At 44.3% G+C, this 7,479-nt stretch overlaps 1 pseudogene; it reads left to right on the top strand.

Annotated features, from left to right (window-relative positions):
* Positions 1–1,799: 1,799 nt before the first annotated feature.
* On the top strand, positions 1,800–2,170 carry LOC123829969 (annotated as a pseudogene).
* Positions 2,171–7,479: the final 5,309 nt, after the last annotated feature.

Raw genomic sequence — 7,479 nt, forward strand, 5'->3', positions numbered from 1 at the left:
TTTCAGTTCTTATCTGAACTCTTTATGGTTGCATTCATATGCTGTTTTGGGTTTCCTTTAAAGCATTGCAGTGGCAGAGCATGGGAGAGGTGACACTTGAAACAAGATCAGCAAAATGTTGAACATTCTTGGAGCTGGGAGCTGGATGCCTGGGGGCCCCTTATGCTCTTTCCTCTCGCTGTGTTTATGTTTGAAAATGCCATAGTAAACTTTTAGAAAATGAAATGGAATTTGAAGGAAAGAGATTAATAGTATTGCCACAGAAAGGTCTGGTCAACTAAGAACAGAAAGGGAGACTTTGGCCTGACAGCCGAGAGACCATTGTCATGTAAAGGACCTGAAAGCAATTTCAGTGTGTAGGTGGCAAGGAAACCAGATCTTACATCCAAAGCTGAGATGGGTGTGCGGAAGGACTGGGGCATGTCAGAGGGGCACTGGAGCCAATCTGAAAGAGCTCCCAGCCTGGTGCCCCAAAAGGGGCAACATGAGCGAGAAACCAATACAGTTTCAGAGTATAAAAGAAATACACACAAGTCCATACTAACAAATGCCTGAATAATAAATGGCGAGAAGAGACAGATCTTCCTTACAGAAGAATTCCAAATAATATCTATCTGCCCCCTGTAGGAGGGGCACCTTATCCTCCCTTCCCCACTGAGGAGAGGCTAAAGGAGCGACTCACTTCCAAAGAACAGAGTAGAGAAAGGGGAAAATAACTTTTCAGTGGAAAACTTGAGCAGACCACATCATGTAAGTGCTCAAGGTTCACATCGCCGGTGATGAATTCCGTGGGTACGGTGTGCCACCTGATGTGAGCTGATGTGACGAGAAGGGCACTTCACCTCTGGTAATCTCCAAACCCATCACTGCAGTTTCATCATGAGAAAAGCGTCAGATAAGCCCAAATTGAGGCACGTTCTAGCGAAATCCTAGCCAGTACTCTTTAAAACCCTCAAGGCCATGAAAAGCAAGGAATACAGAAAATGTCACAGAAGAGACTAAGCAGACATGATGAGTAATGACAATGTGGGACCCTGGATTGGATCTTGGAACAGAAAGAGGATAGTGGGAAAGTGAAACCCAGATAAAGTCCATAGTTTCATTTCATGGGAATGTGCCAATGTTAATTTCCTAGTTTTGACACAGACCTACACCACAGTTGGGAAACTGGGTGAAGTTGTGTACAAGCTCTATACGATCTTTGCAATCTTTCTCTAAATCTAAAATAATTCCAAAATAAAGAGTTTTGAAATAAAAATGGAAATTTTATATCGATTCTTGCTAACTGTATATGTAACTCTTGTTCCACCTTTAAGAGGGGGAGAGAGATTTTTATTTTTCTAAAGAAGGAACTTACAAAGCTTTTTTCATTCTTTTGAGTGCTATAGAATTTGACCCCTCAGACACCAGAATGGTGGGAGTGAAGGGTAAGTGAAGTCAGGACCCAACCTTTGTTAGTACCTAATGTGTATAGCATTGCACGATTTGCACGTTACCTGCTTCGTTTCTCTGAACAACCCGATGAAGCATGATCCCCAGTTTTCTGATGAGCAAAGTGATTCAAAGAAAGAAGAAACAACATGGCTAATGGCTGGGGGTTAGGTGGAAAGGGGGAGTGACAGCTAGTGGGCTCAGGATTTCCTTTGGAAGGGATGAAAACGTTTTGGAACATAGAGGTGGTGGTTGTGCAACGCTGTGAATGTACTAAATGCCACTAAATCATTCACTTGAAAACAGTTACTTCTGTGTTATAAAAATGGCAGCTCCATGAAAAAAAAAAGGGGGGTCATAATAAAAAGATGGAGAAGCTACAGTCTAGTTTTTCCGGGTTCTTTGTAAGGATACTCAACGCAGAGTTTCAACACACCGGCAGCTGCAGTTGCTGCAGTTCTATCTTCAGCTTCACGGTGTTTCCATTGGCCAAAGACGTGCTGAGCCATCTCCCAGTCTGAAGCAGTCAGCAAATAAGGGCAAGGCAGCTCCACCAGACACGAACACCTGATTTCCGTGGCGAGTATGGTAGCACTGTATTAGCTAGTGGCGCCACTTTCTGTGTTCCTACGTGGCCCTACACAGCACACAAACTGGAATAGAATGGAACCTGCTTCTGTTAGCAGTCACCCCAAAGGAATGGGGAGATCAGTACTCAGTCCAGCTGGTGCGATCATGAATTGTCTCCAAACCAGGTCATAATTGATGCCAAGTGAAAGCACTGTGTACACATTAAAATGCGGAATGATTGAAGAAATAAAGTGTATTTGAAACCTTATAAAAAGAATCTGTGGTCTAGGGATGGGAGAAAACCTGGAGAGTGATGGATAGAAATCATGTGGTGTAAAATATTTCTCAATTTCTTTTTCTTTTTTTGGCCAAAGAACAGTTGTTCCACTACACAGGCATTAGTACATGACAGAATGTTAATAATACTCCATAGCACACAGTTTGAGAAACACTTTTTCACTGAATGAGTCCTCATTTTAACAAATAGAACAATGTAGGAGTCTTACTTGGCTCCGGGTGGCACAGGAGCCACCCGTGTGGCTTTGGGAAATTGAGAGAAGAAAAGGATCAGAGACCAGTTGGAAGAGAAGCTGTATTTGGGCTCAGTCTATTCCTAGAGAGGATAGATTTGGCAACATACAGATGGCATGGACACACACGCTGGGTAGAACTACCAGCAAAAGGCAGAATATGTGTTGTGTATGGGAAATAGAATGCACATCCATCTGTCAGACTCCCAAGGTCCTCAGACCTGGCTGTGCATTGGAATCCCTTGGATCCTTCTTTAGCCAATTAAATCAAAATCACTGGAGTAGGGGCTCAGGCACCCCGAGTGTTTTTAAAACTCTCCGGATAATCCAGTGTGCAACCGCGGTTGAGCTGTTCTCGAATATGGTGTTGGAGTGTACTGGTGTTCAAATTGGAGTGTGACGTTATATGCTACCTTTCAAACTTTAGCATGTGTAACAGTCACCAGGGGAGCTTGCTGATACACAGATTCCTGGGCCCTACTGTAAGATTCGGATTCAGTAGTGTGAGGGGAGGCCCAAGAACCTGCCTTTCTATTAAGCTCCCAGGTGGTGCTGATGCTACTGGTACAGAGACTTCACATTGACTAGCACTGAAGGCAGCAATGTGATAACAATAAAGGACTAGTAAAGACAGGTTTGCAAATAGCATGCTTAAAGAGTAATCCACGAAAGCGAGTTCAAGTGCTCAAATGGGAGACAATGTGGTGGCGTTAGGGCAGCCATGCCAGGACTTGCAAATGTCCCGCAGCTCTTCATCCCCCACGCCAAGTGCATCGCGATGAGGAGAAGGTCATAAAGACCTGGGCTACAGTAACAGGTTTGCTAAGGAGAGTGATGACCCAGAAGCATGGGAAAGGGCCAGTTTATGAAGGGCCTTCCCTGCTAGACTATGAACTCCAAGCAACTGCAAGGTCTTTGCAAAGGCCATTTTTCAAGAAGAAGACATTTGCAGTATTTGTTCAAAGGCGATACAGTAATGAGAATTAATGGGGCTTGACGACAGAAGTGGCAGTGGAACTGGAGAGAGAAGATAGATGTGAGAGATGGGGCAGAAATAGCAACTCCATCCTTCCAGGTGCTCAACCAGCTCTTCTCTTTCCCTCCTCCAGCCAATCCATTAGAAATGTAGTCGGTGCTACCAACTTTCCACATTCCCACTGCTGCCTCTGTGCCCAAAGCACCACCCTCTCTCACCTGGATTCATTCAGTGCCTTCCTAACTTCCTTTGCCCTCCTACGATTTATTCCCAGCACAGAGCCTACAGAGATGCTTCTAAAACATAAGCCAGGTGTCCACACTCTTCTGCTCCCATCTCATTTATAATAACAGCTCAAGTCCTTACAGTGGGTGGCCTCAAGGCATGGCAAGACCTGGTCCCCTGTTACCTTTCTGACTTTGGGTCAGTTTACTTGCCCACTCTCATTTTCCTCCAGCCCTGCTGATCTCTTTTGAGGACCTTGCTACTGAGAATAGCCGTGGTCAGTCCCTAGACCAGCAGCATCAGCAGCATCTGGGAGCTCATTGGAAATAGTGCCTTGCTTCCACCCCAGACCTACTGAGTCAGGATCTGCATTTTAACAAGACCCTCAGGGGTTCCTCTGCACCAATAAAGGGGGAACGAATGATCCAGAACAGCCAGGTACCCTGCTGCCCCCAGGATTTCACACTTGCCATTTCTCTACCCAGACAGCTTGCCCTGTAAATAGCCACAAAAATCACTCTCTCCCTCCTGCATTCACTTTCCGCCTTCTCAATGTTCTATTTAAAATTGCAGCCCCCTCCACCAGGAAGGCAGTCATTAACCCCTCTGTTGCCTTTATTTCCCCCATAACCCTTATGAGCACCTGCAAATGGTGGTCTCTGGGAAGTGCAATCAGGTGTGGAATGATGGGGTCTGGACTATGGTTTGTTTGAGCCTAAGTCTTGCAGGATTATTTGACTTTTAATGCATGTATACCTTCTATTTGTTTTTGTTTGTTTGTTGAGATTAAAAACTGCCAGCCCTGGCTAGTGTAGCTCAGTGGATTGAGTGCTGGCCTGCAAACCAAAGGGTCACCGGTTCAATTCCCAGTCAGGGCATATTGCCTGGGTTGCCGTCCAGGTCCCCAGTAGGAGGCGCACAAGAGGCAACCACATATCTCTGTTTCCCTCTCTTCCTCCCTTCCCCTCTGTCTAAAAATAAATAAATAAAATCTTTTAAGAAAACCTGCCAGAGTTTAGTTCCACATGTAAGGAGCATAGGAGTCAGCACTCCATCCTAACAAGAAGTCAAAAGCTGAACAGACTGAAAAATCAAAGACTCTTCTATGCTCTGTGACAGGGGAGGACACAGTGCAAACCGCTGCCCCCAAAACTGAAAAGCAGGGAATACAAGGAGTTGTGGCTTACCACGGTGGAGCCTCAGAGCTATAAGCACCGTGGGAACCAGTGCTGGGGCAGGAAACAGGAATGGTAAATGACATATTGCTGGATGCTCAGTGTGGACAACTCTGAGACTTAAAAGCTCAGGGGGCCCCAGTCACATGGGGTCCCTATAGTATTGTGACATTTCTCTGCAGGAGCTTGACCAGATTCCCATGGTAAGTATTGGGTCCGGGGGTGGGGGGTGGGAATCCCCTCTGGTTTCCACAGAGGGAGAGGAAAAGAGGAAAAGGGACCATTTTAAAATGCTTCAGGGCACTCTGTTCTTAACCAAGCCTGCCCTCGGATGAAAACAGTTCACCAGAGCCTAACCTGCTGGGTTATTATCAAGGCTTAAGTGACCTGAGGGAAGAAGAAGACCCCCCTCAGCCCACTCCAGCGTCCCGGCTCACCGCAGGGGTGGGAAGGGCGGACGGGAGCCCTCGTGCAGCACGCAGCGCGGAGGCACAGGCTCACCCAGAGACAGACCCAGTCGCAGGGCCACAGAGCTCCTGCCCTCCCCACACCTCAGCCCACGTTGCTGCAAGCCCGTGGACGGCACTTCCTTACTTCACCTGCTTCATCGTGTCCGGCCATCGAGAAAAAATTACAAGGAGTAGCAAGAGGCAACAATCAGAAGAGACAGAGCAACCATCACAGCCAGACATTCCAGGGGCGTAGGAGTGATCAGAGCTGGCATTTAAAACAATGATGATTAATATGTAAGGGCTCTGAAGGGTAAAGTGGACAACGTGCAGCCACAGACGAGCCGTGTAAGCACAGGTGGAAATCCTAAGAAGGACCAATAGGCAAATGCTAGAGATCAAAAGCATCATAACAGAAATGCTGAATGCCTTTCATAAGCTGATTAGTAGACTGGATACAGCTGAAGGAAAACATCTCTGAGCTGGAGGATATAGGAATAGAATCATCACACACCAAGAATCAGAAAACAAAGACTAAAACAACCCAGAACAATATCCAAGGAGTGCGGTGCAACTTCAAAAGGTGTAAAGACATAATGAGAATACCAAAAGAAGAAAAAGAGAAAGGTACTGAAGAAATAATTGAAATGATGACAATTTCCCCAGATTAACATTAGACACCAAAGAGATCCAGGAAGCTCAGACAAACCAAGCAGGATAAATGCAAAGAAAAGAAAAGAAGAAGAAACCAAACCCCACAACTGGGAATGTCATTTTCAAATCACAGACAGTCAAAAGATAAAGAAAAAATCCTGAAAGAAACCAGAGAAAAAGACCCCTTAGCTACAAAAGAACAGAGACAGGAACTCCATCCAAATTCTCCTCAGCACCATGTAAGCAAGGAGAGACTTGAGTTAATATCTGAAGTATTGAGAGAGAAAAAAAACCCACCAACTTAGCATTTTGTATCTGGTGAAATTATCCTTCAAATGTGAAGGAGGAATACTTTCTCAGACAAGCAAAAATTGAGGGACTTTGTTGCCAGTAGACCTCCCTTGCAAGAAATGTTAACAGAAGTTTTTTAGAGAGAAGGAAAATAAGAAGTCTGAAACTCAGATCTACATAAAGAAAAGAAGACCAGCAAAGAAGAAATAAATGGAGGTAAAATAAATACTTTCATTTTATTACTTTATTTTTCATTTCAAAGTCTGGTCATTTTGGTGCAATTTCATTGTTCAGGATAGTGTGGATGGATATGTTAAGTGGTTCATCTCCATCCTCAAGAGAACAGAGCTTCTATCTTATGTAATTTTATCAAATTCAAACATGACTTGGATGGTTTTTTTAAAAAAAATTTCTTTCCATGATAAGATATTTCTTCTGGAACATTGTTTTTAAACCTTCAAGTACTTTGGGAACATTTGCCTATTTGCTCATTGCTCTGGGCACACCCTTTCAGAACATTTATCCCACCTGAACTGAAAATCTGTATTCTCCCAGCTGGTGGTAGGAGGGAGAGGAGATCACAGAGAAACGAAGAGCAAGCAAGCTTTGTAAACTACTTCTAAATCTCTTCATTAGTATGCTATGATTCCCCCAGCTTCTGCAAAGTCAGACATGCAAGACAAGTAGTTGGCCAAAAAAAAAGCAGGATTCTAACTAGCATAAAAATAGATTTTGAATAAAATAGAAACTCTGTAGGAAAGAGAATTATGTTATGCTTTACATTCCCACTCCTGCTTTAAGGTATCTGTGTATATAGGTGCAAGGGGGACTTACAGTTGGTCTCCCCCAGTTAAAAATTGAGGGTGTCTGAGTACAGTCATTACACACAGTTACAGGTACGGTTCTTCAGGAAATGCTGCAGCACATCCCACAACAATGGGTGGTGCTTCACCATAGAGCTGATGGGCTCTATCAAATTACATGTAAGACATTTAGGTCAAAGAGGATGAGGCCTAATCATAGGCTAAAAGACAATTCTGAAATGTGATCATTTGAAAACCTTAGCTAATTATAAAGCAGAAAGCAAAACCCATCATTTGCCAATATGTCTTGTTAACCTGTCCGGCTACGTCTTTTGGCAGCTAAATTCCAACACCAGTCTTACTTTAACTTTTTTT

The sequence above is a fragment of the Phyllostomus hastatus genome, unplaced genomic scaffold (assembly GCF_019186645.2).
Source record: "Phyllostomus hastatus isolate PE091 unplaced genomic scaffold, TTU_PhHast_1.1 phas_scaffold_12, whole genome shotgun sequence".
Taxonomy (NCBI): domain Eukaryota; kingdom Metazoa; phylum Chordata; class Mammalia; order Chiroptera; family Phyllostomidae; genus Phyllostomus; species Phyllostomus hastatus.